We start from the raw sequence: 15,537 nt of genomic DNA, 5'->3' as shown, positions 1-15,537 counted from the left end.
TGAAGTAAGTCAGACACAGAAAGAAATATCATATGGTATCGCTTATAAGTGGAACCTAAAAAAATGGGTACAAATGAACTTACCTACAAAACAGAAATAGAGTCACAGATGTAGAAAACAAACTTATGGTTACCAGGGGAGTAAGGGGGGAGGAGGGATAAACTGGGGGATTGGGATTGACATATACACACTACTATATATAAAATGGGTAACTAATAAGGACCTACTGTATAGCACAGGGAACTCTACTCAATACTCTGTAATGGCCTACACGGGAAGAGAATCTAAGAAAGAGTGGATATGTGTATATGTAGAATTGACTCACTTTGCTGTACAACAGAAATTAGCACAACACTGTAAATCAACTATACTCCAATAAAAATTAAAACATAAAAAATAAAAGGAAGCACTGGAGCGCCATGGTGAGGAGCAAATGATTTATGTGGACCCAGCAATTGTTATTTAAAAAAAATTAGAAGTCTAGTAATTTTCCAGCTAACTTATCTTGGTCAGTCTAAAGACGTGGAGGGATAATGAATCTGAGAAATCTCTTCTGATCCACAGTCCAACCTCCCCCATCATGCATTTTACCAAAGCTGTGGTGTTAGCATTGCCTCTCCTTCCGGCCTCCCCGCGTGGGGGGGTTTATGAGAAGTAAAAATGACTACAGGACACACAGTAGAGGGGAGGAAGGGAATGGGGAGGAGGAACTGAGGCCCCAGATAATCTTTAAATTGTATAATCGGGTTCCAGAAATTTGACTTCATCTGCGTTAAGGAGTTTTACCAAGATAAATCTTATGATCAAAGAATGTTAGAGCTGGGAGAGACCTTTAAAAAGATCCTTAGAACCCTATCTATTTAAGGAGATAGATAAGGCCACATTTATCCCGGAAAAAGGGACTGATAAGAATGTTTCGGAAAATAAATTTGAGTTGGATAATAATTTATACAGCTGACAAGATGCTCAGTATGTTTTTGCAGCAAGGGTTAGGAAAGTGCTAGGTTCAAGAAAGAAGGTATAATTATTTGAAGAAACTCTGAAAGGCAACCCAGGAGCAGGCTAGATAATGTTCAGAGTTGTTCTTCAACACTGGAAAAGAATTAACGTTTATCGAAAGCCCACTGTGCATTGCGCATTTTCACTTGCTTTATCCCCTTCTCCATCATCAACCCTTCTTCAAATCCTATATCCGGGGCACCTGGCTGGTTGGTAGGGGGTAGATTGGGTCAGGGAAGACTTTCTGGGGAGAGTGGGCCCTATGTTGACTCTTGAATGAGAAGCAGTGGTCAGCCACGTGGCAGGAAGAAGAGGGGAGCCCTGGAGGCCAGGGCATGGAATCATTGTGTGCAGAGACACCAGAGCAAGAGGGAGTGTGGCCAGGTGAAGGGTCTGCAGGAGCCAGGGGATGGAGAAAGCAAATTAAGGAGCAGGCAAGAGCTAGATTGTAAAGGGTCGCGTAAGCCATGCGAAGATGCTTGACCTTCATCTTGAAGGACATGGAGAACCAATGAACTATTTAAAGGAGGAAGGATGAAAAGAGAGATCATAATTTTTTGTCTCTAGAAAAATGATTCCTGCTCTAGTTTGAAGGACTGCAAGATTGGAGGCAGGGAGACCAGAGCAGGGTTTCCAGGGTTTCCAGAAGGGATAAAAGAAGTGAAGGATTTACTCTCTCTTTTCAATCAAGAACATTTCCAACGTGTGGGTGATAGTTTGGTCCTGTGATAATTAGAAAAAGATTAAAGAAGTTGAGTGGTAAATACACAGAGTACAGAAGAAATCAGAGAGAGAAGGATCATACAGCTTGTAGAAGAAAAAGAATAAGAATTTCCGAACAAGGGCTTCCCTGGTGGCGCAGTGATTGAGAGTCCGCCTGCCGATGCAGGGGACACGGGTTCATGCCCCAGTCCGGGAAGATCCCACATGCCGCGGAGCGGCTGGGCCTGTGAGCCACGGCCGCTGAGCCTGCGTGTCCAGAGCCTGTGCTCCACAATGGGAGAGGCCACAGCAGCGAGAGGCCTGTGTAACGCAAAAAAAAAAAAAAAAAAAAAAAAAAAAGAATTTCCGAACAAGATTCAGGGAATATAGGATTAAGTTAAGTTGGGTCTAATAGGAACCATCGTTGCTTCAAACCACAACTGCTGTCCCCAGAGGAGCAACAGGATGACAAGTCACAAGCAAAGAACCACAGGACACTGCTTTGAAGCGTCACTATTTATTTTTATTTTTTCCCAGGCCAATTTTTACCTGAAGAGCTGTAATAGAAGTAGTTTGTGAATAAATAAGAGTTTTCTTTGGTAGTTGGCAACTTGACTAGAAAAGTGGAGGCCGATTTCATTCCTGACTTGTGTTGGGCAATCCAGAAATTCAACTGTGATTAGATAATGTACTATGTTTTTAACCAACATTTTTTCTGGTAAGACTAGGAAACTGGGTCTCAGAGAGGGTGAATGGCCGGCCTGAGGTCATATATCCAGTGAAGGGTGGGGCTGGGATTCAAACCCACACCAGCCTCATTTCAAAGCCTGAGCTCTTAACCACTGCACTGCCTTTATTAAATGAAAACTCTGGTGATAATTTATATTCTCTAGATAAGTACTATGAAAGTTTGATCTGAAGACTCCATGAAGAATTGTTTTAAATGTTGAAGGACCAGGCCTGCTGAGTTGTTTCATGAGATAGCTATAAACATGGTTCTGATCCAAATAACGATGAAAATAGCATTTCTCTATTTTTTGCTACCCCTCGCTCTACTACTGAGCAGTTTCAGCCATTTAGTGAAGCAGCCCTTTTAATTTTTTTTTTTTTTTTTACTTCTTGGTGTATTTATTTGCAATCTTTTTTTCTTATGAATTCTTTTCTTTAAAGCACAGTTGCAATAAATAACCGCAGCACTTTTAATTTTAATTACAGTCTTCTCTTCCTACTCAGCAGACACATATAAGTGACAGACAGAAGACTCTGAGGTAGCCCTCCCTTCGAACAATGATGCCTTGTTCTTGAACCATCTTGAGTACATGGGCTTCCCAAGAGTCTTACTCTTTGGTGGCCATCTGTCTCAATGGAAATGGAACCATGGAAGGCCCTGCCTTCACCCCCTCCAGAGGGGCCTGAGCATTTCCAAATTGGCTCGACATGGGTGTAGGTCGTCATACACCTACAGGCGGTAATCAAGATAGTCAATGGCTAGATGAGTTTGTTTTTAATAGACCTATTTCTAACCCACAAATAGATCCAGTTTTGAGAACATAATCAATGGTAACAGACCTTCATCCTTGGGAGTAGATTTAATTATCATAACGAAACAAGCATATTTTTCTGTATGACTCAAACTTACTCCAATGAGAAGGGAAGGAACTGGTACAGTCACTGGAATATGTGTATAGTGCTCAATTTCTTTAATCCACGATGTTTATCTAGATGTTTAGCTTTGTTTTAAAGTTGGTCCCTCTACTATTAGTCACTTCCAGGGCATCGTTCTACTTAGAACGTATGGTAGAACGGGGGAACAAAATTTGATGACCTTAATCAAGCTGGAATGACTGTTTACATTCACCACAGCTGTTGGCATATGTTAAGTTTTACATTATTTCCTTCTCCTGGGACTCGTTCATTAATGCGGGTAAAGATTTGTCTTAAACATTGTGTTTTTTTCCGGCAATTTCACTTAGGTAACCGTCAAACACTGAACTATTATATTGGCAGCTGGCCTGTGCAGGGGGTAGATCCTGACCAGTAACACTCTGCTTTAAATCTGCTTCTGTCCTAATCCCTAGAAGAGAAAAACTTAAGCCAAAAAAAAATTTTTGGATGAATGCCACATATCTCTGCAACTATGAGTTGGATATGAAATAATTTAAAATGCAGTAAAGCTCAGTAATTTAGCACATAGGTTAGTGAAAATGCACATGTTTTGCCAAGAGGCTGCACACAGATGGAAAACCTATTTCTAGACACCAATTCATTGGGTTCTAAATAAAAGTTCCCAGTTGACTTCACTCATTGTGGAGCCTATTTTTACTTGTAGTTTTTGTGTCAAAGCAGTTGGTAGCAACTCTAAAGCTCAGGGAAAAGTCTTAAGAATGATTCTTTGCTACCCACATTTATATCAGCAATCAGTGATGGGGAGAAAGCAGATAAAACAGTGAAATATAGACCTGTCAAGTGATTGCAAAAATTAGGAAACTACTCTTGAAAGAAAGAAATGGGTGATATATGGATGTCCCAATCGCTCATGTGTTGGATGTACCCCAGAAGTTATATATCTCTGTTGTCAGCAGCCACATGGAGGTAGATAAGGAGAGAGATTCCAGTCTCTTTCAGCTTTCTGTGTATCATTTTCATGTACAAATGTCTGCTTCAGTGTCAGAAGTTCTGTACAGAGAAAAAGCATGTGGAAGAGAAAAAAGAACAGGGCAGCTGGGTCCTGAGTAGATAATGTTGTCACCTTTTCAATGAATTCCAGAGGAGAAAGCCTGAGTTGGGTATTTTCAGCATCCTGGATTTTCCAGGATTTTCCTAACCAGGAAATGCAGTGCTGGTCATGATGGAGAACTACAGTTGGCACTGTCTCTGTCTCCAGGGTCACTCTCTGTGCCCGCAGCACTTGGCAAGGCAGGAAGGGAGCTCTAACAAAGTAGAAGGAATCACTTACACTTCTGCTTTGAACAACGCATTTTGAACAAAATCTCTTTAACTTTATTTATTGTAAAATTGCCAAGGAAAAAGAAACTCTACTGACCAAACAAACAAAAACAAATAGTGAAAATGCCAAAGAGGGTTACTCCGGAATGGTGGTAGCGGTGGGTTTATCAGTTAGTGCTACTTAAGAAAGTTTGTCTGCTTTTCACTGTTTTCTGTTTTCTAGATTTTCTATGATAGCTTTATTGCTCTTAATCCATATATATTTATTTTTAAGTGGATTTTATTTATAAATCTGCATTTTAAATTCTGCCAGTGTTTCAACGCTGTGAGGTTCTTTCTGTTAAACTTAAATGGGGAATATTATATTCTAAAGCATTTACTCTGAGTCAAAAGGAAGATGAGCAAAACCAAGTTTATGATTTGAAGCTCCAAGGACATTTAAATAAATAAACATAATCACTGCATTGAAGATAATGAACCACCATCTGGCAAGAATCAACTTCTGAAAGGAGAAGCCTGGAGCCAAGTTAGTAGGGCAGGAGAGAGAATTCTTCTGGTCAGGAAAATTGTAAAGTTGTGGGTTCAGGTTCTGGTGGGGGCACTGCATTTGTGAATTTCTCCCTTGGCACCTGTAGTTAGCAAACCTATGTCTTTCCCTTGCTCCCTCACACAGGGAGTCACTTGGAAGTTCAGAGGTGAGCATGGGGCACTCTGCCCATCAGGAACCTCTAGAAATCAAAGGTTCATCACCCATTCCCAAGGAAGTTAAAGTCATTAAAATGACGTAAGTGCTATGGGAGCTTATTCACAGTTAACAAGGTTTATCGTACACCTACTGTGCACCAGGTGTTGTGCTGGAAGCCCTCAGGTAACGTCCTTGGGAAGACTCTTGGCTTCTAGTGTCAGGTTTTGGAGTCAGCTAAAAGATGTCTCCAGTGTAAGCCTTGGCAGAACTCCGAAGTTAAATTAAGCAAAATTGATAAGAGTTGGAGATTCATTTCTGTCTTGGCTGACACAACTCCTCAGCTTGGAAAGTTCTTCCTCACTATGTCTCCTCCCCCATCCTGGCTCAGATAACCCTGATTGCCCCCAGCCCTTCCCTGGGCAGTACAGCCCTGTACAGAGTAAGAACTGTGGAGTCCAAATCGTGGACCCAAAGGGAGTCACCACCAGACCTCAGAAGAGTCTCAGCTTTCAAACCTCCAGACCTGGATTCTAGGCCCTCATCTTCCATTTATGTGACTGTGTTAGGTTCTCCAGAGAAACAGAACAAATAGAGGAGATATATATATATATATATATATATATATATATATATATATGTATATATGTATATATATATATACACACACACACACACACATAAATATATATATACACATTATAAATAGATAGATAATAGATAGGAAGAAAGAAAGAGAGAAAGAAAGGGAGGGAGGGAGGGAGAAGGGAAGAAAGAAAGAAAAAGAAAGAAAGAAAGAAAGAAAGAAAGAAAGAAAGAAAGAAAGAAAGAAAGAAAAAGAAAAGGAGATGTGTCTTCTAGTTCTGTCTACAGAGAAGGCCTAAAAACAATGATACCCCAGTAACAATGAGCACATCTAGAACCCATATCTTGGTTACTAAATACCATTCTCTACTAAAAGGAATCAAAACTCCTTGAAGAAATGGCTGATTCCAGAGAAAGTATACAATGAGCGAGCCTGAAACATCTTTTGGTACCAGAACATAGTAAAATACTCAAAGAATAACAGAGACATCTCAAAAGGGCACAGGAAGGGCACAGATGGGAAGCAACTCGAAGGGACTCCTAATGGCCAAGTCAGGACCACTCTGAGCAGCACAATGACTAACACTAGTTATTGATTATAGCACACTGAATAAAATAGGCCTTTATGATTCCATCGTGATATAAACAACAAAGATTACATTTAAGCCAATATCAGCATAATAAGAAGAAGCCGCTGAATGAGAAGAGTCATGAGAATTCCGGGCATTGGAAACCACTAGTGTAAGGGTTCCTTGGTTAAGATGACCTTGGCATGTTTGAGAAACAGAGAAGGCCAGTGTGGCTGAAGTGTTCGTAGTGGGCACAGGAAGAGTTGTAATGAGATAGAGACATAGAAAGAGAGAGAAAAAGAGAAAGATTATTACAGTCAAGAAATTGGCTCACATGATCATGGAAGATGGGAAGTCTCAAGATCTGCAGCAGTTGGGAAGACGCCAGTCATGCTCTTCCAGTCTGAGTCCAGTCCTGAGAACCAGGAGAGCCGATGGTATAAGTTTCATGTGAGTCTGAGTCTCAAGACAGGGTAAGACCAATGTCCCAACCCAAAGAAAGTCAGGCAGAGAGAGAGAAAATTCTCTTCCACTCAGCCTTTCTGTTCAATTCAGGCCTTCAACAGATGAGATGAGGCTCACGCATCTACCCATTGGGGAGGGCTATCTGCTTTATTCAGTTGACTAATTCAAATATTAATCTCATCCAGAAACACCCTCACAGACACACCCAAAATAATGTTTAGCCAAAAATCTGGGCACCCTGTGGCCCTGTCAAGTCGACACATTTCTATGTGACTCTGAGCAAAGTTGTTTCATCTCGGAGACCCTCAAGTACTACATTTTCCCACTGGGCTATAGGTTTAAATTACAAGCAAAATCCTTGGCACATTTCTGTCCAGTGGGAAGGGCTTGACAGTCAACAGGTATCAATCATATCCACCACAGTTATGATACCCTCGGAACTTTGTGTTAAACCCCAGAACACTAGTGCTTTAAATACATTATCTCATTTAATCCTCACATCTAACTTACGAAGTGTTTTTACCCCCATTTTACAGTTAAGTAAATGGAGGCTCAGTGAATCGTACCTTGTCCCACGGTCACTCTTAGTCCATAAAGCTAATATTTGGACCAGACGTTCTATTCCTAGAGCTAGCTCTTGGCTCTTAGGCTACACTGGATTTCCTGTATAAGTCATGTAAATTACGTAAAAGTTAATGAGCTCGCCATTATTACTTATTTTAATTGCTAGCATTGCAATAGCAGTATTGTCTATTCTCTTTATTAGAAATACAAAATATTTCATCAATGTTGTGTGTTAAATAGGTTTTTATAAGGTAGCCTGGAGACCCAATTGCCATTTATAATACTGTTTCTGAAAATGTGTTCTGAATTTTAAACACCCAAACTAAAAATAAGTGTTGAGTGGTAACGTGTTTCCAAGTTGGGGGCTATCTACTGAAATTAGCAATACTGGGTAATGTTGATTCTGGGTTCTTTAACCAAAGAAGGGCTTTTGTGTTTGTTTGGTTTTTACTTTTTAAAGACAGTGAGAAGAAAGGCCACACCAGGTTCTCTGAGAGTTAGTTATCCCTATTGTTGAAAAGGCTGGTCATAGGACATACAGTCAACAGCACTCACTCCAAACCCCCACCCCAGTCTCTTGACACCCCAAGTGTATGCAAGCTCCTGAGGAGGGGAAACTAACAGAGTTATAAGCGCAAGATTAGACGTGCAGGAGACCTTCACCCCCAACTTCCAAACATGCTCACGCACCCATGCGCGGGTCTCCTCCTGCCCACGGCGGCTCCCACTTGCCCTGCCCACTTCATGCAGCATCTCAAGAACTGGGACTCTGGAAACAGAAGGGCCTGAGTTTGACTCCCAAGTTAGTAATTAACTAACTGTGCAACCTTGGCCAACTAATTACTTAACATCTCCAAACCTCACACTTGTTCATCTGTAAAATAAGGCTAATAGTAACTCTGTGTGGGATTGTTCTGGGAATTAAATAAGAATATTTATATTAAATTTTATATTAAATATACATATCTATATTTTGGTATATAACCATTACTACTCACTATTCTTATCTTTTCTGTTGTAACTTATGGGCAGTTTGAAGCGAGACATCCTACAAATAAAAGCAACAGAGGGACTTCCCTGGAGGTCCCGTGGTTAAGAATCTGCGTTTCCACTGCAAGGGGCACAGGTTCGATCCCTGGTCGGAGATCTAAGATCCTGCATGCCGTATGGTGTGGCCCCAAAGATAGACAGATAGATAGATAGATAGATAAATAAATAAATAAAAGCAATAGAGAGGGTGGATTGTCACCAAAGCCCTGACTAGGGAAAGTTGGAGAAGAGGCGGAGGAGAGAGGAGACAGGAAGGGGATTCCCATACATTTGCTCATGAAAAATCAAGGCTCAGCCAGAAGTGGGATTCCCATTAGTGAGGATTTCCAGATTCAGCTTTCATTTATAATTTCTGCCCTGAGGATGTGCTGATGGGAAACAGAAATAGCTTTATTCCACCTGGGTTTTACGCCAAGTGTTTATTAGCTGCTGCAGGCGCTGGGCTGTTCAGTGCTGAGCATCAACAGCCCGGGCCCGGGGGGGAGACCAGGTAGGTCACTGTGTCATTCCCGTCTCACTCCTTCTTCATCTATGTCAACCTTGGAGAAAGCCTTTTAGTGCCAGAACTCATCCTATACTCACTTTCTGAAAAATTAATTCAAATTTATTAGCTAATATCTTTAACTGCCCCAAAGAGTGTTAGACTGGGGTCTTACAAAATACACCACTATTTTAAAATACAGTTTAAAAACCACATGGTAATAGCATAACCGAAGGATCCGTAAATTAGGAAAGAGCCATACATTCTCTGGAGCAAACTGAAAACTCCGGTCTATAAGACGCTTCAATCAGATCAGGAATTCTTGCGTATCCTCAGTTCATCCAAAAATACAATTGAAGAAAGTAGAAATACAAGTAATGGAGATCTTTTAGCACCTGGTCGTTCTGCTGACGACCTGGCAAAAATATAGCCTGTATTAAGTCAGTCAACAGCAAAACCTTCTGTTGTATTTTGTTCAGTTGATTTGTGTTTAGGTCATATTTCCATGCTTTTTTTCATCCTTGTAAGATATACCATATTTTGAGAAATAAAAAAATCAGTAAGATGAAGGAATAATATCCAATTTTATTTTTCATTTCCTTTAACCTACTGTAACTCTGGTATTTGACTTGGAAGTCCTCTTCTTTTTTTAACATGTTACATCATGTTTCTATAACATGGTTGTGCTAATGTTAAAGTATTGAAAACTTTTTTTTTTTTTTTTGCGGTACGCGGGCCTCTCACTGTTGTGGCCTCTCCCGTTGCGGAGCACAGGCTCCGGACGCACAGGCTCAGCAGCCATGGCTCACGGGTCCTGCCGCTCTGCGGCATGTGGGATCTTCCCGGACCCGGGCACGAACCCGTGTCCCCTGCATCGACAGGCAGACTCTCAACCACTGCGCCACCAGGGAAGCCCCTTGGGTAAGTTTTGAAAATATTTTCTCCTAATCTGTAGCATGACTCTTGTTTCCTTCCTTTCTTCCTTTTTTTAAAAATTTTTACACAAAAGTTTGTAATTTAATACAGTTGCATTAATATGTTTTCCTTTTTTCTATCTTTGTCTGAGGTGCACTGCCTATGCTGATACCATAAAGATATTCTCCCTATCTTTTTTCCAAAGCATTATCCCATTCCCGCCATCATCTTTAAGTCAACGTTCACCCTGGAATTGATTTGGAGGCACTGTATGAGATAGACAGCTGATTCTATTTTATTTTTTTACAGATGGCTAACCAGTTCTGCCCGCGTCCTTTATTAAACAGCTCATCTATCCCCACCATTTTGTAAGGCCAGCTCTGTCATAGGTCAGTTTTCCAGGCACATGTGAGTCAATTTGTTGACTCGGTGAAGTCGGCTTCTGAATCCTGCATGAATATCATGCTGCCCAAGGTGCTCTGGTTTCTAATACCTTGTATCCCAGAGGACAAAACTCCCCTTCTGATGTCCTTCTTCAAAAACTTTGCTTTGGCCATTTGTTGCCCTTTTTACTTTCTAAGTGTCTTTCAGATTCAGCTTGTCAAATTCTATGAAATCCTCTTTAGGTTTGAAATAAAACTATAGTGAGTTGCACTGAAATTCCTTTTATTAACATTATTTATGGCCGGGTCTTATTTTTTCTACCGTATTTTCTCTTTACCTGAATTTGAATTTATTTTAAATATTTCTTATTATATGTCTCTTTATGAAGTCCTATAAATCCTTTGGAATGGGGCAGGGTCTAATGACACAAAATGTGTAAATAAGTGCTTGTCTGTCTCCTGTGTGTAAGCAAAGTACCACGGAGATACAATATTTTTGATAGATTTAAGATCTTGTGCATCTCTGAACATAAATTCTCATTGTACAGTAGGCTAGATATAAAAATCAATCCATGTACAATGTGTACAAAAAGGTGGACTAAACGCACACTAAACCCCTCAAATGGAAAGGGCTTCTTTGAGTTGGGATGCGGGGATAATTAAACCAAGTCACCAATATCCGTTTATTTTTCTAAATACTCAATACTGAAAATGTAGAGGCATTTTGATTTCTCATTAACTAAATTCTTATTATCCTGCATTTTCATATAAAACATGAGCACAGGCACGGAGTTTCTCAGCCCACTGGTAGAATTTTTTACTTTCTCCATTCTTCTCACTCTAACTTCAAGCTAAATTCACATAACATGCACCCTCTGTGACCTTTGTTCAAAATAGCTTCACTTTCCTTTGTATTAAATGTGCTTCACCTCCTTTGTGGTACTAATAGCAGTCATTACCTCTAAGAGTTGTACTCAGCACCGAGATAATGCCCCATGGGCTGGAGATTTCAGGGCGCCTTTCACCTCATTTTTACTCTATCTCTGAGAAGCATGAAAATAGGTCCCGTTTCATCGATGGTGAAGTTTAGGTACCAAAAATCAAAGGACTTATTCCATCTCCACCATTAAAACCCTAAGGAGTTAAAAGGATGCACACACTTGGCAGTCATCTGATTAATATAATCCGTGTGGACAGCACACCAATAGGGCTCAGAATGACGCAGCTGAGTTTGTGAATCAAACCACCTCTGTGATTGCCAAGTTCTGTTTTTTTGGTATGTCTTGGGCCCAGCTGGTTTTGGGACCACTAGGCTTCTGGTCCCAGGCTCTGTCCTTTGACTCGCTCATTTCCCAGCCTTTCCCAAAAAGGGTGCTGGAGAATATAGGTTTTAAGGGATGTTGATAGATATTAAATACAATGAGATTCCTTGGTCAAACAGGTTTGAAAACATAAACAAACTATATTGCAGAATTTAAATGTCACTCAATCTTCAAAAGGAGTAGAATACAGTAGGTTACACATCCTCACTTTTTTTTTTTCAGTACGCGGTCCTCTCACTGTTGTGGCCTCTCCCGTTGCGGAGCACAGACTCCGGACGTGCAGGCCCAGAGGCCATGGCTCACGGGCCCAGCCGCTCCGCAGCATGTGGGAGCTTCCCGGGCCGGGGCACGAACCCGTGTCCCCTGCATCGGCAGGCGGACTCTAAAGCACTACGCCACCAGGGAAGCCCTCATCCTCACATTTTTTGATCACAGCATTCTTTTTATTACACAGCAGAAGTCATGTAGATAGTGTTACACAAAACTAACTCTTGGGACCATCACTCGTTGTATTTCAAACAAATAAGTTATTTGAGAACCTTTTATTTCCTGAATGATATGGAAGATCTGCTACCAACGCCTGCTTGGATGGTATAATACTTACAAAAACTCTTGTATATTTTACTTAATATTAAAATACCCAGTTTAGAAACAGCAGGTCCTTTCCTCCTGACTGGGGACATTTGAGAAGGTTGGGACCTCCTCAAATTCCAGCTACTTCAGTACAGAAGACCAGACTTCAGCTTGCAGACAGTCAGCCTGTTGCTCATCAAATGGCAAGAAACTTGAATCAGAACCTTCTCCGCACCCTGACCCTTTCAGACCATCTCCCAACTTCCTGCCTTCAACTTACTGGCAAAGCGTACACTTCCTTGAACCATCACAGCTGATATCCTCAGACATTACTTCATAGAAAGACACTCCGCCCAAGGTAAAGGATGGGAGGACGCATACTATGCAACTACAGTTGCCTCTTCTGGGGATCTGAACCAATATACACATACGAGTTGTCCATTCTGTCCCAGGACCACCTAATCCTCCAACCTAAAGTTTCTTCTGAAGGAGGAACAGGATAAATGATAATGTTTCAGTCCCCAAGCCCACAGTTTAAGGTGCCATTGACTGTGCTTCCCCGTATCAGAATATTTCTGCGAACCCTTGGAAAGTTCCAAGCCAAAATCGCCAACTCAGGGACTTCTTCTGAATGACAGAGTGCAAAGGTCATTCTGCCTGGAAGAGTGTCTAAGTGTGAGTCACCTTCCTGGGTGACAGCAAGTAACTGGTTGTCTCCCTGTGGATAGTGTCAGGGAACGAGTAGAAGTTTTTCAACCTGACCAGATTCAAATTCTGGATCTCTCTCCCACTAGCTGTATAGACTTTGGCAAGTTACTTCAAATCCCTGAGATTCAGTTATCTTATATTAAAATAGTGAGTAATACTCCTTCATGGGATTGCTGAAATTATTAAATAAGGTGATAGATTTAAAGCATCTAGCACAGTGCCTGACACAGGGTCAGAGCTCAATCACCTGCCTAAAAAGTTCACATCTTCTTCATCCTGATTAAATATTCATAAGCTCTATTACCTTAACTATTAAAATATATTTGTGTGTGTATATATATATATATATATTTTTTTTTTTTTTTTTTTTTGCTGTACGCAGGCCTCTCACTGCTGTGGCCTCTCCCGTTGCGGAACACAGGCTCCAGACGTGCAGGCTCAGCGGCCATGGCTCATGGGCCCAGCCGCTCTGCGGCATGTGGGATCTTCCCGGACCGGGGCACGAACCCGTATCCCCTGCATCGGCAGGTGGACTCTCAACCACTGCGCCACCAGGGAAGCCCTATTTGTGTATATTTTATTTATATAAATAAATATTATTATAAATTATTATAATTTAAATATAATAAATATTAAATATTTCTTTATAAATATATTTATATTATAAATACTTGTTTATATTTATAATATTTATAAATATTATAAGGAATATAAAATATACATGATATTATATTATATATTATCATATGTATTTATTATATATATTATAAATATTTTTATATGTATATATTTAGTTCTTCCATCAGGACTGACTTCAACTAAGTGAAAAAGAAGTAAGGATCATATAGAGGATAAAACTATCAAAATTGACAGCGTGAATCAAAAGTTGAGACCTTGTTTTCAAACTGCCAAACCACCTGGTGGCTTACTAACAAAGAGACAAGTGAATCTATTGAATTCCATTTTTTTTTTTAACCGACCTAGAAATAATACATGACATTCTCTTTCCACAGCTGTGTGCCAACCACAGTGCAAACATGGTGAATGTACTGGACCAAACAAGCATCGTCCTGGCTGTGCTGGAAGAACCTGCAGTCAAGGTAGGGAAACAGTGTGACACCGTCACAGTCCCGGCTATTCCTGTCCTATATAAATTATTTCCTATTTTATTATGGGGTTGGCCAAAAAGTTTGTTTGGGTTTTTCGGTAAATACTGGCCAACCAATATTTTTATTTTTTACTGAGATATGATTGATATAACATTGTATAAGTGTTAGGTGTACAATGTGTTGATTTGATCCATTTATATACTGCAACATGACTATCACCATACCATTAGTTAAAACCTCTATGGTGTCACATAAGTATCATTTATTTTTGTGGTGAGAACATTTAAGATCTAGTCTCTTAGCAGCTTTGAAGTATGCAATACAGTACTGTTGACTATATTCACTATGCTGTGCTTCAGATCTCCAGAACTTATCCATCTTCTAGTCGCAAGTTTGTGAACCTACTGCATCTTGTCTCTTTGCCTCAAAATGAGAGATGCTAGTAAACACTGAATGCCTCAAAGTCATACAGAGAAGGAGAGGATCAAAGACAAGACACAAAGTTTCCCACAGGGAGGATGACTGGTTCTGACAAAGGTGAGGGAGCTGTCCTTTAAAAGCATGGATCTGGGGAGGTGGGATGAAGATGGCAGAATAGGAGGATGCTGAACTCAACTCCCCTCATGAACACATGAATGTAGCCTCGTGTGGTCCTGGATGTAGCCATCTAGCATGAAGGTGAGGACTGGATGTGGAAGGTGGGTACCACTGCACAGACTCAGAGATGTTCTGGTGATTGGGTGCCTAAGGTCCCTTTGGAAAAAGAAGAGGGACTCGATTTCTGGAAGCTGGTAGGGATCCTCACGTTGGAAGAATGAGTATAGGTAAGAGCTGAGTAGTGAGACAAGATCCAAAAAGCCGAAGTGGAGGTTCAAATAAGTCACCAAAGACAGGTATTAAAGCTGGGACCATGAGATCAAGAATCTGAAAGCCAAGGAGATGAGGACAAGAGCCATGAGGTGTGCTGAGACATCCCCCAGGTTTTCTAACTGGAACATTGTTTGAAAACATCCATCTTGACCACCAGCTTCACTTTCCAGATGAAGAAACTAGGGCCAGAGTGATAACGGACTTGCCAAGTAATTACAGCGGCAGACCATGTGCCAGGCTTCCGTGGATCGCTCCTTTCTCTTGTATTCATCAGTCAGCAGAATCATACATTCCCTGGAGAGACAGGCCTGCAGCCCTAAAAACCAGATGCTTCAGAGAAAGCAGATTGTGTCTGTCTGTGGCCTCAACTCTGCTCCAAACTTACTATGGGATCTTTCATATATCTCAGTCACTGGCTGACAGGCTGTCCAGGCCTCTGGTGAACATCTGATTAATCTGAAGATATTTTGGCCTACATCCCAAATAGTTTTTCCCTTAAGATTTTTATCATCCTTAGGTAAGTTTGAAAGTTTGCTAAGCTGGCAAATTTCTTTTACCTTCCCAACTGTGAGCAGGTAACTGAAGGATAGGCGTCCATTTCACTGCAGACTTTC

The 15,537-nt window shown here is 40.8% G+C and overlaps 1 protein-coding gene across 1 annotated transcript in view; it reads right to left on the bottom strand.

Annotated features, from left to right (window-relative positions):
• C9H7orf25 (chromosome 9 C7orf25 homolog) overlaps positions 1-15,537 on the bottom strand; it is a 175,940-nt gene that overhangs the window by 46,773 nt on the left and 113,630 nt on the right. The window lies entirely within an intron of this gene.

The sequence above is a fragment of the Delphinus delphis genome, chromosome 9 (assembly GCF_949987515.2).
Source record: "Delphinus delphis chromosome 9, mDelDel1.2, whole genome shotgun sequence".
NCBI classification, from domain to species: domain Eukaryota; kingdom Metazoa; phylum Chordata; class Mammalia; order Artiodactyla; family Delphinidae; genus Delphinus; species Delphinus delphis.
The sequence above is the reverse complement of the archived record's forward strand: the minus strand, read 5'-3'. Positions and strand labels throughout refer to the sequence as shown.